This window comes from Vicugna pacos, chromosome 1 (assembly GCF_048564905.1).
Source record: "Vicugna pacos chromosome 1, VicPac4, whole genome shotgun sequence".
NCBI classification, from domain to species: domain Eukaryota; kingdom Metazoa; phylum Chordata; class Mammalia; order Artiodactyla; family Camelidae; genus Vicugna; species Vicugna pacos.
This window is the reverse complement of record NC_132987.1, coordinates 101,875,837-101,892,012: the sequence shown is the minus strand read 5'-3', so window position 1 is coordinate 101,892,012 and position 16,176 is coordinate 101,875,837. Positions and strand designations below refer to the sequence as shown.

The window sequence follows — 16,176 nt, the reverse complement described above, 5'->3', positions numbered from 1 at the left end:
GGGTGCTTTCCTTGAAAAAATGAAATGTAGATCTAGATATTATTAATAAAGAAATAAATTGTACTCGTGTTTAAAATACACTAGGTTGAGCTTGCAGACAGAAAGTGAAGAGAAACACTTTGACTGGGAATATGTTAAAATTGTATTTTCAAGTGGCAGCGCTCTCTCAGCAGCTGAGTCCCCAGAGTTCTGAGGAGTGGTCACCCATATATTGACTTTGTCTGAACTGACTTATCGCTGGAAAAATAGACATTCTCTTGCATGGTCTGCTTGAGGGACTGTTTTGTTTAAAGCTGAAAGATGGACTCCAAGCTTTTTATTTCATTTATCTTTCCTGATTAATTTACAAAGCACAAAATATCTTAACCCATTAGGTACAATGCCTCTCTACCCTTCACCATGTATTTATTCTTTTATTCTATTTTTTATTGAAGTATAGTCAGTTTACAATGTGGTGTCAATTTCTGGTGTGCAGCAGAATGTTTCAGTCGTACATACACATACATATATTCATTTTCATACTCTTTTTCATTATAGGTTACTACAAGATATTGAATACAGTTCCGTGTGCTATACAGAAGAAACTTGTTTATTTATTTTATATGTAGTAGTTATATTCTTATATTTGACTTATTTTCTCAGAGCATGGGCACTGTAATGCTTTATAGAAGATCTGTTATATGCAGTATAGTTACAGACTCCAATGACTAAACCAAAAAGTGGTGAACGTGATTAAAAAAATGACACAAGCTATTTGAAATTATAATATCCAGGATGCATGTTCTTGCTCACCATAATTAAAAATAAATCAGTCTTCCTTTCTATACCAGCTCTGTATCTCTATAACTTCAATTATGTCCCCAAGAAATTTTTGAGTTATTTAACTCAAGAGTTTCTGAGGACAGATTTTCCAGGTGACTTTTTTTGTGTGGGTACCTTTCAAGATGAACACTGGGGGTGAGGAAAGGTTTAGGGATGGGCAAAGTAATTAGTAATGGAAAATAACACCACATGCCTGTTTTAGTCTTCTTTTTCTAACTGGCCAGAGCTGAGTCATGGGTGATGGATATACTATCTTTAGTAGGTTTAACATGGCGAGTAGAGGGGAGCATATGGAAAGCTTCTCTTGTGTTTTAACAAATAAGAATTTGGATTTAAGAGAAATTGTTTTTAAGGGAAAAATGTTCTCAGGGTGGCAGTTCAGCTAGTGGGAACCCACATGACCACACTAGTGGTTTAAAAAATACTGATATACCTGTCTTTTCTCCATTGTTAAATGACTATCTTTTGAGGCCTCTGCCAACCACTCCCCACTCCCCACTCTCCCCCAGAGCCTTCCCATGTCCTTGGCTGACTAGGCCTCTCTTCCAGGCCCCAGTTATTTAACCAATATTTTAAAATATTATCTTTGAAAATCTCAATTTAAATAGCACCTGTCTTCATATTCTAGAAAAAAGGAAACAGCATCGAAGAAGGGAAAAGATGGCCACACACTTTCAAAGAAGAAAATATTACGTATATATAAAGGCAAATAAGTAAGTTAAGCTCGCTGGCTGTGTCCATGACAGTAACATTTCTTTGACTGCTATTATCAATGAAAGTAGACACTAGAAAAAAACTGGCAACAGAAATTTTCTTGCCAATCTCAAATGAAAAGCTTTTTCAAATGCAAAAGGACAAGACCAGGAGAGGCTACTCCCTCACTTTCCAAATCTTTGATGCCCTCTTAAGAAAGGTGATTCTGGGACTGAAATAATAGCATCATCATATACCTTTTAAAAATTCACAGGGTGATCTTCATCAAACTTGTCTACTTACAACGTCAGTTTTGGGATAAGTTTAATTAGAGGTTGCCTACATGAGGTTATTTTAAAAGGTGCCTCTCCCTAAATATCTCCTCAACCTAATGCCATGATCTCTAAAACTCATTCCTACTGAATTTTAGTTTTCTTTTTCAGTGACTTGAACATTCAGTGCAAATGCTCCTCCGAACATTACCAGGAATGGGCCATAACTCTGGCTCTCAACTCTTTCTCCAACTGTTACCTGGCATTGAGTGACCAAACATGAAGAGCTGAGCAGAGTTCTAGTGGATACTGATTGAGAGAAAAAGCCTGCCTGCTCCAAGACCAGTGACACCTATTTGAAAATGATAGTTACAAAAGAGCGTGTAATTCCAATGGCAAAAGGAGGCATCCCCTCGGGGAACATCTGCAAATGCTTGCCTAGTAAAGGTGAAACTCAACACAGAGAAGCTCAGGTTCATAATTTCTATGGGTATGTTCCTGTCTCAAACTTGAAAAGACAAAAAGTAATTATTAGTTTGAAAATTAGTTAATGATGGTACTTTTTAAAAAAATAATTATTTTTTAATGGAGGTACTAGGGATTGAACCTAGAACCTTGTGCATGCTAAGCACATATTCTACCACTTGATCCTTAATGCTGGTAGCTTATATTAAGTGTAACGTTCTGTATTCCAAAGATTAACAATACTGAGTGATTTTGGAAATAACTCATTTCTAAAATCTCTGTGGCATTAGATAGAGTTGATCACATTATATTCATAATGAGAATTTTTTCTCCTGTTTTCTTTGATATTATCCCGGTTCTCTATCTATGAATACTAATTTTGTGTTTTTCCCTTTGCTGCCTTCTTTTGCTGTGTGTTTTTCTTCTTCCCACAATACCATAAATTTCTTTCCTTTTATCACTCCCCTACACAATTTGTTTTTATCCAATTCTTACCATTCAAGATTGTGCAGTTTTTAATTGCTTCATGCAAATGACTCCCAGTTCAATAGCTCTTGTCCCTGACTTTGCTACAGAGCTCTAGCTACACATTTCCAACTGTCTACCAAACATCACTTTGTGCCTGTTCTATGGTTTCCTTACGCTAAAAATTTCTCAAGCCAGCTTTATCACTTCCTTCCACAAAAACAACTCATTATTCCTCAATTTCCAGTCTCTGCTACATATAATACTTTTCCTCTCTCACTCATCCTGAAAAATACGGAATTTTGTTCCAGTTCTGCATCTCTGCCTGATCGGATACCTCCTCCTTTTCATTAAAAAATTCTGCCTATCATTGCTTTAGTTCACAGCTTAATACTGTTACCCATTCTTAGTTCAAGTGCTACTGAGAGATCTACTTGTGCACTTTGTTTTCCTGCATCAGGGGATTTAGAACCTATGTAGCAACAATTGTGACTTCCTACTTTTTAAGCCTGGGGCATGTAGCTTACTTAGTGCTTTAAGCATAGCTGATACGCATTAGATATTTGTTTAACTAATTGTTTTATTATCATGAACTCCATATTATAGGAGTAATAAAAATACTAAAACGTAAAAATAATGCTCCAAGTTGGTCATTAAAACAAAGCATCAAAATATAACAAGCATTCTTTCACCGGTTTGATTTAGAAAGGAGACTTGGCTAGCCAATGCAACTTCAGATTTACATTGGAATTTCTTTAAATTCCTTGCCTTCAGTGTGACAAATCCTGTCTCACAAGATCGACTTTAATAATTTAAATGTTTCTTTGGATTTTAGACTTGAAAGCTAAGTGTATGTGGGTGGAAAAGGATGATTCTGACTTGAGTTGATAGGATTAAGAAACAACTCAGCTGAGTAAGCTCTTGTGGCTACGATTCACTTAAAATGCAAAGGGTAGACAGTTGTATAACTAATGCTAGGGACAGGGCCTAATTTTAAGTATAGGAGAGGGATTTAGATTACTAAATAGCACCTTGCTTATGCAGTCAAAAATAATTTCGCTTTTTTTTCCAAAACAACAATCGAAAATGGCATTAGCTTTATAGCAGCCAATAAGGCTAGTACAACAATCAAGTTTCTTTATTCTCCATCTAAATACAAATCATATGACAAAACTGGGATGGAAAAAAATAGATGGGAAAGCCCTTGGGAATTACAATTGCCAAGACATGAGCTTCTTAATATTCTGGTCAGCTTTTGCATCTGGCAATAACTTACTCTCAGCCGCTGCTTTCCCCAGTATTGATCACGCGGAGTCAGAGAGTTCCAGCATCTTCAGGTCCAGCATGATCTGGTTTTGGAGCCACTTTGAGACCAGGCTGGACAAACATTCATAGTCCATAATCATCCCTAGACGGAATTACTTGAACCTGGTCTGAATTGAGTCGTCTTCCTGATCATTATCTCTCTCCAGTATTCGCTTTTCTCCCTATCCAGCTTAGATTCTATGTATTAATAACTTTTCCAAATAAGTTTTTTCTGCCTCAGGGCTAAATGGAGATCAAAAGTGATATCAAGTTCAGTTAGAGAAAGACAAAATATTACATTATTTTTCACAATAACATACCTGCAATTTTAATACCTCTCTAAAAATAGCAAAATTGCCTTTCCTCTTCTGTCTGTTACCACACCTGTGCATCAAACCAAATATCTGCTTTCTCTGAGCATGTGCATGAACAAATGAGCACTACTAGAGAAAATCATCAACTCAGCCATGTGCTTCTTACACAAATTCATTAGTTCCTTACTTGGATCCTAAATACTGTCCAGCAGGCCTGTTACATTTTACTGGCCAACTCTCTCCCACTTGGTGCAGAAATGTTTTCAAAACTTTTCTGTTCTAAAGCTTCTGGATGCAACCTTGTTGCATTTCTTTATATGGTATATAGAAAACATGAGGTGAATTTCTCAGCTTTTCATCACTAAATCTGTACATTTGCCTACACATTGATGCACTGGCATTCATCTCTTCCGTCCTCCTCTACAATGCATGAATTATCCTTCTTCCTAGCTAAGGTCCAATCCTTTACTTCTTGGTTTCTGATTGTATTCTTTCTAGTTTTATTGTATTGGTCAAGGTTCTCCAGAGAAACAGAATAGATATATGTATAAAAATAAGAAAGGAGATTTATTATGAGGAATTGTATCACTTGATTATGGAGGCCAAGACGCCCTGTGATATGCCATCTTCAAGCTGGACACCCAGGAAAGCTGGTGGTGGTGTAATTTCACTTGCAGTCTGAAACTCTGAGATCCAGGGTATCTGACGGTGTAAGTCCCAGTCCAAAGCAGGAGAAGACTGAGGTCCCAGCTCAAGTAGGCAGGCAGGAAGAAAACAAGGCCTTCCTTTCTTTGCTTTTTGTTTCATTCAGGCCCTCAGTGGATGGGGTGATGCCCACGCACATAAGGGAGGGCAATCCACTTACTGAGTTCACTGACTCAAATGCTAATCTTACTCAAAAACACCCTGGCAGAGTGTATCCTCTGTCAGTTTTCAGAAGGAGTGTGTGAGAAGTTAAGTTTGAGATCTTCTATTTATGCTTGGTATTCTGAACGTTAATGAAGAAATGTGGTGTTTTGTTTTGTTTTGATTGTTTGCTTTTCTTTATTTTTGCCCACTTAGGATGTGGTAGCCCCCTTTCAGTCTGGAGACTCTTATCTTCTGCTTTCAGAAGGATTTTTTTTTTCCATTTTGTCTTCTCTGTTTTCTATCACCCTCTTAGATGCATGTTGGGTGTCCAGGATCGACCCTATATAACATTTAAAATTTCTTTATTATTAAATGTCTTTTCCTTATCTTTTTTACCTTTTATTTTTCTTAGGTGTGAATGGAAATTTTCTTCTAGGTCATCTGATATTCATCTCACATTTTATTCTCATTTTTTAAATAGCAGAACTAGTAGGAACTTAATGAATGAGTAAGGCAAACGAAGTTTACCCTATTTATGTACTTGGAACCACAGTGCATGCAGAATGCTCATAGGTTATAATACTTGGGTTAAATATTCATTGATTAAATGACCATTATGTGCTGAGCATTGTTATTGGACCTGGAGATACACTGGTGAACAGAACAAGCAAGCTCCCCTTTCTTACAACTTAAATTCTGTGCAATGGGTGGAAGGAGGGAAAAAATAAATAAATACTAAATATTTACCATCATACATGTATACACTCAGAAATATGTGTATGAAAAAAGCTTGAACAAGTAAATAAGAAGGCATCAATCATTTCATGATAGTGCTGTGCAGAGAATTAAAGTAACAGTGATGTGCTGGGGATTGGTTAGGCAGTCACTTTTGATTGCGTTGTCAGGGGCAGTCTATTTGAATAGGTGACATATAAGTTGAAATCGGAATGGATAAACAGAGAAAGAGTATTTGAGGCAGATGGGAAGAGCTTGTGCAAAGCCCTAAGTAAGGAACAGAAACAAGGCCAGAGTAGTCCAAGTCTGGTGTGTGAGAAAGTAGTATGATTGAGATCAGAAACATAGGCAAATCCCTAGGGCTTTGTAAGCCATGGAAGGAGTTTGGATTTTCTTTCAAGCATGATGAGAAGTCACTGGGGTATTTTAAGGAGCGTAAATGGGCCATCTGATTTGGAGTTTGGGATGGCTGCTCCAGTTGCTGTATGAAGCATGGATCGCAGTGGAGCTAGTGTGGCAGCAGAAGGATCGGCAAGAAGGCCATTGTGGAAGTCCAGGCAAGACGTGGTGGTGGCTTTGCTCAGTGCTATTGGTAGAGATGGAAATACGTGGATCCAGTGCAATTACTGAGTCCATGTAATTGTGATTTTTCAGTCTTTGCCAGTTGTTCCATAAAAAAGATTTTACTAATTTGCACTCCCTCAGTGGTATATGAGAATATATCACAATAATATAAAGTGGAAATTGGCTTAGAGATCCACAATTCAGTTTTATATAAAATGAAAACATGATCATACATATATTGGTTCAAGGTAAGTTCGTTTCCTAGGAAGGAGCCACAGATGTGTCAAGTTCCGGTAATCTATTAGACACCACTATGTCTCAGCATTTGTTTTCTCTATGCTAATGCTCTTTTGTTTGACATCTCTCTGCAGCACCTCTCCATGTTATATATGCACATGTATATATTCTGTTTCTTTTTTTATCTGTCTGTCATTATTTAGTTATTTTCTTATTGAAATATATTTGATGTACAATATTATGTTAGTTTCAGGTGTACTAGTGATTTGACATTGCATATATTATGAAATGATCACAGTGTAAGTCTAGTAGCCATCTGTCCCCATACAAAATTATTACAATGTTATTGACTATATTTCTAATATTGTGTATTGTATCCCTATGGCTTATATATTTTATAACTGGAGGTTTGTATCTCTTAATCCCCTTCACCTATTTTGTACTCCCTCTCCCCTTCCCTCTGGCAATCACTTGTTTGATCTCTATATGTATCAGTCTGTTTTCATTTTGTTTGTTTCATTTTTTAGATTCCACATATAAGTGAGATCATATGGTATTTGTTTTTTTCTGACTTATTTCACGTAGCATAATATCCTCTAGGTCTATTTATGGAGTAGCAAGTGGCAAGATTTCATTTTTTATGGCCGAGTAATACTCTATTGTCCATTCATCTATCATTGGACATTTACTTTGTTTCCATTTTTTGTCTGTTGTAAATAATACTGTACTGAACATGTGTACATATATCTTTTTAAATTAACATTTTAATTTTCTTCAGGTAAATACCCTGAAGTGAAACTGCTGGATCATATGGCAGTTCTATTTTTATTTTTTGGAGGAATCTCCATACAGTTTTACATTGATAGCTGCACCAATTTGTCTCAACAGTACATGTCTCAACAGTGCATGAGGATTCCCTTTTTCCCACATCCTCACCACTACTCATTATTTATTATCTTTTTGATAATAGCCATTCTGACAGGTGTGAGGTGTTATCTCATTGTAGTATCTCAATACAAATTAAAAACCTCACGCTTGAACAACTGTATTAGCCTTTTACTTAATTAGCCTATGTGAATTCACAGACAATGAATCAATATCATAATATAGACTAGCACACATTTTGTTACGTATTATCTTATCAGTAAATATTCTTTATTAACTGGGCCATATATTTTCCAGAAAAATAACTTTCTGTTATAACATTCCAAAGAGAATAATTTTCTTTCAAATAGATAAACAGTTATTTTAGTTTTCTTTCTTAGTATTTATGGATTTTCAAACACATTCAAGATGTCAATCATGTTTCAAGACCTCAGCTAATGGGATACCACTTCCATTTTCAATTTAGTGGTCAAAGTAATTTTACACAAAAAATTCTAAAACAAACACGAGTAGGTGGGTTTACTAATGATGTAATTTTATAACTATAGTACCATGGAAACTAGATTTCTGCAGCTTAAGAGAATAACTCATCTTAAACTGCCTGATGAAGGTATGGTTTTTAGAATATTTAAAATAATTCTTCAGTTCCATATGATGAAAATTCAATCTTTTTTTGCACAAATTTTTCTGACACAACTGATGATTATATAAGGCCATTTATGTAAGTGAATTGCTCAGTGATAATATCAGCCAAAATTGTAGGTTGAGGTCAAGTGATGTCAAGTTATTATTTAAAGAAACAAAGACAAAGGGAAAAGACAAATTGCAGAGGAGAAATTTAATACATTTTGGCAACATAAGTAGGAAGGTCAGTAAAGGACATGAAGCTAGAGTGATGTCATTATAATTGGCTTCAGTTCAGAAGTGGCAGGGTGGCAGTTAGCCAAAAAGGCACTTTGATGTTGTTTGTTTATATATTGCTATTTAGCTATCCATATCCAGAAGTGGAGATTACAACAGATAATTTTATGGTGGATGACTGATTATTGTGGTTATTGCCTTATTTTAATCTTTGTTTCTTAAATATAATGGCTATATTTATTTAGAGCTTTCAGTTTTAAGATGCGTTTCCACCGTGCATGCAGATCTGTAGGACCTACAATCTAGGCAGGTTAAACTGCTGCAGAAATAGTTTGATGTAATGATATGGATACAGATTTTTGAGTTCAGACAAAAGATTTAGGGAAGATTTCCAAGATGTTTTTAAATTATGAAGTAATCAGGTCTCTTCAGTATCCTATCTTGTTTCATGTGTGGAATTTATACTCTGCCTATAAAGAAGGAGAAAGGAGTCAGCTGGAAGGATGTTTTTTCTTTATAGTTTCTCATTAGATTGTATTATGCACTTCCCCCTTGAAGACCACAGCCATTTAAATAGCTCTTACTCTATTGGCTCATCACATGCATTTAGCGACTGATAGCTTCCTATTGATTACAGGTTTCAGGTGCTTTTCTTACCCAGCTGGTTAACTCCGGGTGGAAGTCTTAACAATTGCATTGCTATAGTATGCCAGGGGCTCTTAGCAGTCCACCTGTCACCAGAGATGGGGTCTTCACTGCTAGCCTTCAGCAGATGATTCAGTTCTAATGTCCTGTTTTAGACCACTCCTAATTCTGCTGCTTTAGGTAAGAATTCCTGGAAATGGGCTTTGAGATGGAGATTTGCATGTGCAGATTTTATTATTGGTGAATATTCCCAAGAATTGGATTTGAAGGCATTGAAAGCAGTAGGATTAGGCAGAGGGAGAGACTGAAACTGTCTTGCAGTTGCAATAAAGAAGCTCTGGAGTATAAATGGCTCTTTAGAATTATCCTCAATTAAGGCATGGGGACTTGTCCCCCACCCCCCATATCCCACCCTCCTCTGGTAACCAGTCATTGAATGTGGACTGCCCTTGGGGAGGGGCATGACTTTGATTTATGTGGCTCTCAGATTCCAGGAGAGGAACTCAGCTATATTCTCAGAAGCTGAGGTGTGAGTGCCTTGGTCCAGAAGGATGTTTATGAATGGCATGCCCCTGATCCACTCCATTAGATCCCAGGCAAGTAATTTCTCCCTCTTTAATCTTTAAATATGAATGTTACCCATGGTTCTGCCTTTTTCTCTTACCTTCTGTAACTCTCCACTTTGCACCTTTGCTGCTTCATCCAATTCCATTGTTTCAACATGACCCATACAGTAATTTCTAATTGGTCTTTAAATATAGTGGGCCATCTTCACAAGGAATATCCTACAGGCTTCTCACTTCCTACCCCAAACTGAATCACTATGTATATGGTGAAGTTCACCTTGAATAGTCACAAACTGGGAAGCAAAAATATAACTTTATGTTCTATGATATCTCATTTTTTCTCCAAAAGACAGCATAATTGTTGGGAAAACATTAATTTCAAACTTATCTTTCAAACTCAGAATCTATGGACCAGGGTACACACCCTAAGTAAATCCCCGAGATCTTCATTAATTGTTTACTTATTAAATAAAATTTTAAATTAACTGTGTGGAGTAGTGTTTTTCCACATTTCCATAATAAGAATTAGTGGGTGCCTGGAGATTAGTTAATTCTGCTGATTAACAGAGTCAGCTTGGAATGGATTAGTACTTTGGAACTTTTTATTTTTATAAATACCTACAGATGATTATCTTGATCAAGGAAATTTGGGAAACAGTGACTTGAAACATGCTTTTCACTTTAATTTGTAGATTAAAGTAAGTCTTAAATTGCTGATCCCAGAATGACCCACTGAAAAGTCTTATCCAGTCCAGTTTTAGGAAAGGAAAGGAAAGTAAATTTTCTGAACATTTGGTTTGATAAATAAATATGTCATTCTGGTTGTTTCCTAGAAGACGCTGTTCCTTGTTTCCATTTCTGGCCCAGTTCTTCTTGATCACATTTTCTTTGAAGGGTCCAGCTTTATTAAGTTGAAGCATAGCAATCCAATGAAATCATTGAAAAAGATTGGCTCCTGAGTAAAGGATTGCTATTTTGGGTAACCTTTGCTTTCTCTCTCCTGTTCCTTTCTCTTCTGAAACTTGTTAGGAAGCTAGAGTGCTTGTATAGACTTAATACACTGACCTTTCTACCTTAAATCTCATATTGATGACTCTATGTATGCCAACCTGGTTCTCATAGTTTTCTTTAACAGGTCCTACTCCCTTTGGCATTCCAGTTAAGATACCTCTTTCTTCCAAGGTCATTATTAGATACATAGTTGATGACATAGGAATCATGGAAGATGTCTCATCCTCCTGCCTGAGTTCACCATTGACCTTCAGCCTGAATTTCAGTTCATGAGAGTCCGGGATTTTCTCTTTGGACATGAACGTGCAGATAGGACAGACGGCCGTGAAGCTCTTAACCAGAGTCCAGGGAAGCCCCTTCTTGCTCTTGTCCTGCGTGTCGCTGGCAGTCATGTCCAGGCTTAGGGCATAGCTGGCCACATCGGCTAAGTCCATATGTTGACTCTGTCACTGTTAATTTATTCCTATTTGGGCTTAAATGAAGTCCTCCTAATGGATGCACATATTCTTTCATTTCTGTCTCTAATCCGTAGTCCTTATTGCTATTTGAGTTATATTTCTAAAACAATCAAGCAAAAAAAAAACTAATTATGTTACTCTTTACTTAAATTCTCTTATTATATGTGTAGTTTACTGCACAGAAATTATACCACAATAAAAGTGTTAAAAAAAAAGACAATAAGACATAGAGTGGGGAAAGTGGTACAGCTCAGCAGTAGAGCACATGCTTAGCATGCATGAGGTCCTGGGTTCAATCCCCAGTACTTACATTCAATATAAAAATAATAACTATAATGAAATAAAAAGAAAATGAGACATTGAAACTTGACAATTTTCCGAGAGTTTTTAGGAAACTTTATAGATTTGGACACTTTGAAAAAGCTGTAGTTGTATTCCCCAATATATAGCTTTCTTTCCTTTGATTGTGTCATTTAATCTTCTAAAACATAAAAAAGAATTCTCTTGTTAGTTACCTTTTGATAATAGGATGAAGATTATATGCCTTCCCAAGGCTTGTAGGACTTACTACAATCTGGGGTCAGTCTTTATTGGTTCCATTGGTCCTTTTTTTTGTTTCTGTTTCCCTTTGGCCAAAATTTCTCTCCCTGTATACACATTAATACCCTTTTCTTTAATGATTTGGACTTCTCAAAATTTCTTGAATGTATTGTATTATTTTATATCTCTTTTATTCATTTATATTTTTGCCAGAATGCTCAATCTACCACCACCATCTTTCACTGTTAGTTTCCCATATATTCTTCGAGACTCCAAATACTGTCTCCTTGGTGATGCTTTTCCCAGTTTTCCCTCTGAGAGAGTTGGTGGCTTTTTCCTCAGTGCGTCTTTAGCATATTCTACATGCCTTTGCTGTAGTTACCACTAATTCATCTTGTGATGACAGTAGAGTCATATCAGATAGGCGTTTAACTTACACAAATTCAGTTGCGTCTATTCCTTTCTTTGTGAGATGGATAAATTTAAAAAATGGGGCAAAAGTGTAGACCTCAGGCTGTGGCTATATTCAAATCTCAAACAGGTCTGAACATTCTAAAGAGAACTGTGAATTCTATTCAGGATTTTCTCTCTTCCATCTTTGGCAAAGAAGAGAAACATAATTTGTGTTGTTGGGCAGGCAATTGAGGATGGCTTCCCCAAAGTGGTGTAGGAATAAATATTGTACTGAGAACAATTCAGAAACATTGATTAGAAGAGTGTTAGAAAGAGATGAAAATAGCCTCCATAAGATGAAAATGATTGTAAGAAACAGGAAGCGCTAATAAGTTGATATTTATGTAAATTTGCTAAAGCTTTTCAAGGTGTAAAACATGCTGTATTTTCTGAATATGACCTTGCTAAGGAAATAGATGTTTTACATTATTGAATGTATAGTACATTTATATACATGTTACAGAATAATGTATATATAAAGCCACATACAGCTGACTCTTAAGCAACCCAGATCTTAACTGCACAGGTCAACTTACATGTGGATTTTTTTCAGTAATAAATACTACAGTACTGTATGCGCCATGGTTGGTTGAATTTGTGGACATGGAACTGCTGATATGGAGGACAGGCTCTAAGTTACACGTGGATTTTCAACTGCGTGCAAGGTAGGCGCCCCTAACCCTTGTGTTACTCAAGGGTCAACTGTACACTGTATTTTACAGCAAATTTAGGGATTTTTATGTGTGACTTTATCATACACAACTTTGACTTACGCTATGGCTATGACTTTAAAATGAATAAATGTAGTCTACAAGTTGATATATTAGTCTTACTTCTTTCTTTATTTTCCAATTCCCAAGCTCCACTATCTTCAACTAAGGAATACATTTTGCTGGTAGGGGGCACATGCCAAGATCTCAAAGTGGAGACTTTTAAAAATACCTCAAAATACTAAGATTTCTCAAGGATTTTGATATGTACCCTTGAAGAGTAAGGCAGTAGTCACAGAAATCATTGAGTGCAAAGAGACATGTTGCTGACGGAACAGTTGTTTTACATGTAAATCGTACGTTGTGAGAGGGAAAAGGCTGAAAGGTGAAAGGAAACACAGGGTTATGTGACTGCGAAGGGGCTATAACTTGTCCTTTGTAATTCTTTTTCTCAGCACCAATCGTGGAAACAAGCACAGAGGAAATATACAACAACTATTTATTTATTTATGCTCTTTGGATTTATTTTTGTACTAGGGAAACAAACCTGAAGTCAGGATGTGTTTACACAGGGTGATGGCTAATTTTATGTGACAGCTGGGCTAAGGCATGCCCAAATAGCTGGTAAATATTATTTCTGGGTGTGTCTGTGAGGGTGTTTCTGGAGGAGATCAGCGTTTGAATCAGCACGGAGTACAGGGCTGCAGTCACCAATGTGAGGGCTCAGCCTGCTGAGGGCAGAAAGGTGGAGGAAGGGCGATTTATCTATCTTCTTAGAGCTGGGACTCCCACCTTCTTCTCCCCTCTGACATTGGACATTCTGGTTCTCAGGCCTTCTGATTATGGGACTGACACCCGTGTCTCCCCTCCTCCTCACCCCCAGGCTTTTGCCTCGAACTGAATCTTGCCACTGACATTCTTGCTTTTCTAGCTTGCAGATGGCAGATCCTAGGCTTCCATAATCATGACAGTCAATTCCTATAAAAAAATCTCCTCTCTATATCTTATTGGTACTATTTCTCTGGAGAATCCTAATGCTCACACCTTGAGTTGAACATGTTGTCTCAGTTGGACCACTGACTATTGGCACTGCTTACTCTTGCTCAAAGAACATGATTGCTTATTTAATTGGAGAAGAGGAGTGTCCTCAGGATGTTGCCTGAAATGTCCCTTTTCTTTGTTCTTTCCTTACTGGAATTTGTCTATTTACAGCTCTTTTTTCTTTTTTTAAACAAAATTTGTTTTTCTTTTAAAAAATTTCCCCCTCTCCTGTTTCCAGATCTCTGGCCAGCTGACTGAAATGAATAGTAACACTGCTTCCACTAGTCCTGCTCTGTCTTTAGAAACAGCCCTGTGATGTGATTCTCTGCTCTTTTTTAGGGAGAACCTCCACCATCAGGCTTTCTCAGCTAACCTGTAATCATCCTGGTGGTTGTCCTGGGCACCCTCTGCACATTTTCCATGTCAGCCTCTGGTTTTGGTCTATCAGATGGATATTAGGATGTGGGAGGATTATATGCTCTAATGTCTACTATGGAGCTATCATATTATAGAACTTTCTTTAAAAGTCTGTCATATTATTTCTAACCTATTTTTCTCATGTCTTTCCTCACCTAAGTGTACAAATCTTCTTTTGTTTCTATTAAAATACATCGTACTTCGATCTGTATGTGCAACTTATTTTCCACCTGTAAACACAATGAACATCATGCCTCATGTGATAGGGAGTCCAGGAGCAGCAAACGCAGTTACTCTGCGGGCCGTTTGGGGAACAACCGTGTGTGAAGCTGCTGGATGCGAGAAAAGAGAGTGATGTTGGCGCTTAGGAAAGGGAAGTGCCTGCTTTGCCTAAAGGTATTAAAATTTAACTTAAAAATATTTCTCTGACAAAAGTCAATTTAAAAATTGTCCACAGGCCGGATTCAGTCCCTGTTTTAAATCATTGACAAAAACCATTAATAATATGGAGGATTTATTGACACTTTTGCTCATTTATTCATTTAACAAACATTTACCGAACACTGGACAATTCCACGTGCCCATTTAGAGCGCTGTGCCACTAATACCAATGCTAAACCACCAACAGTAACACTAAGACTAAGACTAAGAATTTGTCTCTGACTCTCAGGTTCTTTGGATCTAGTAAAACAAGCAGAAAAATAAATGCCTAATCATAGAGCTGTGTGATCGATGCAGTGAAGGGGTTCCCAGAGGGCTTGGGAACTTAGAAGAGGGGGTGGTGATGCTTGAGGACTCAGTGCTTAACAGGAGAGCTAATCTCTTGCTTAAATCTCAAAAAATAAATTTATGGACTTGGGAATGTGGGAGAAAGTAGTTCAGTAGGCAGGAAACAGATTTTGACAATCAGCAGTACAAAGAGTGATTTTTTAAAAGAAAAATTTATATATTTAGAAATATTTGTTACATCCATTAAGATTGGTAAAATGAAAAAGAAAAAGTATTCCTCATAATGCTGGGGATAGTTCATTGTAGGTTACATTATGCTAAGAACTTTTAAAAAAAGAATTGTTTTTCCAGAGCTAACCATAAGTAAGGTTAAATACTGGTCTTTCTGCAATACCAGGAAATGCTAACTGGTGGGCCAAGGGGAAGAAAGTGAAGAGATGCATCCTGTTTTCTAATGCACATTTATGCATTAAATGCCCCCCCTTTCCTGTTTTTATTCTTACAATTATTAACATTCTGTGAACAGTGTTCTATGGAACAGTGATAGATAAGGTGCTGATTTGTGCTAAAATAACAGTTATTGAAAAGTGAAAAGTTACGGTCATCCAGGGATATTTGGGCTGTCCTGGACCATACAAAAGTCCACTTAAAATTTTTTTTTTATTTTTTATTTTTTTATTTTTTTAAATTTTTTATTGATTCACAATCATTTTACAGTGTTGTGTCAAATTCCAGTGTTCACAATTTTTCAGTCATTCATGGACATATACACATTGTCACATTTTTTTCTCTGTGATTTATCATAATTTTTTTTGTTGTTTGATAGTCCACTTTTAATTCTTTCTTCTTGTTCTGCTATTAGTAAAAACGTATTGAGCACTTTACCAGTTCATTCTACCACTGAATTAACTTTTTATTGAAGGAATTTAATCGACTAGTTGATTTTGTAATGACATGTCCCCCATCTGTTATACATAAAGCCAAATGAAAGGTAGTTGCAAAGATTACACAATAGTGTTAGAACAATGATTAATTGTGCCCCAGTGTTACTAGAAGGAGGATCAGGTGATGTCTTGTTAGATGATTAGTGTTCTAAAAAATATAAATAAAAAAAGAGATATTGCTGAGTATTGTCGAAT

The 16,176-nt window shown here is 36.6% G+C and overlaps 1 long non-coding RNA gene across 1 annotated transcript; it reads left to right on the top strand.

Annotated features, from left to right (window-relative positions):
* Window positions 1-2,161: 2,161 nt before the first annotated feature.
* LOC140699546 (uncharacterized) lies at window positions 2,162-14,654 on the top strand. The gene is made up of 3 exons (XR_012077751.1): window positions 2,162-2,277; window positions 12,694-12,805; window positions 14,575-14,654. It is a non-coding gene; the product is annotated as an uncharacterized lncRNA (long non-coding RNA).
* Window positions 14,655-16,176: the final 1,522 nt, after the last annotated feature.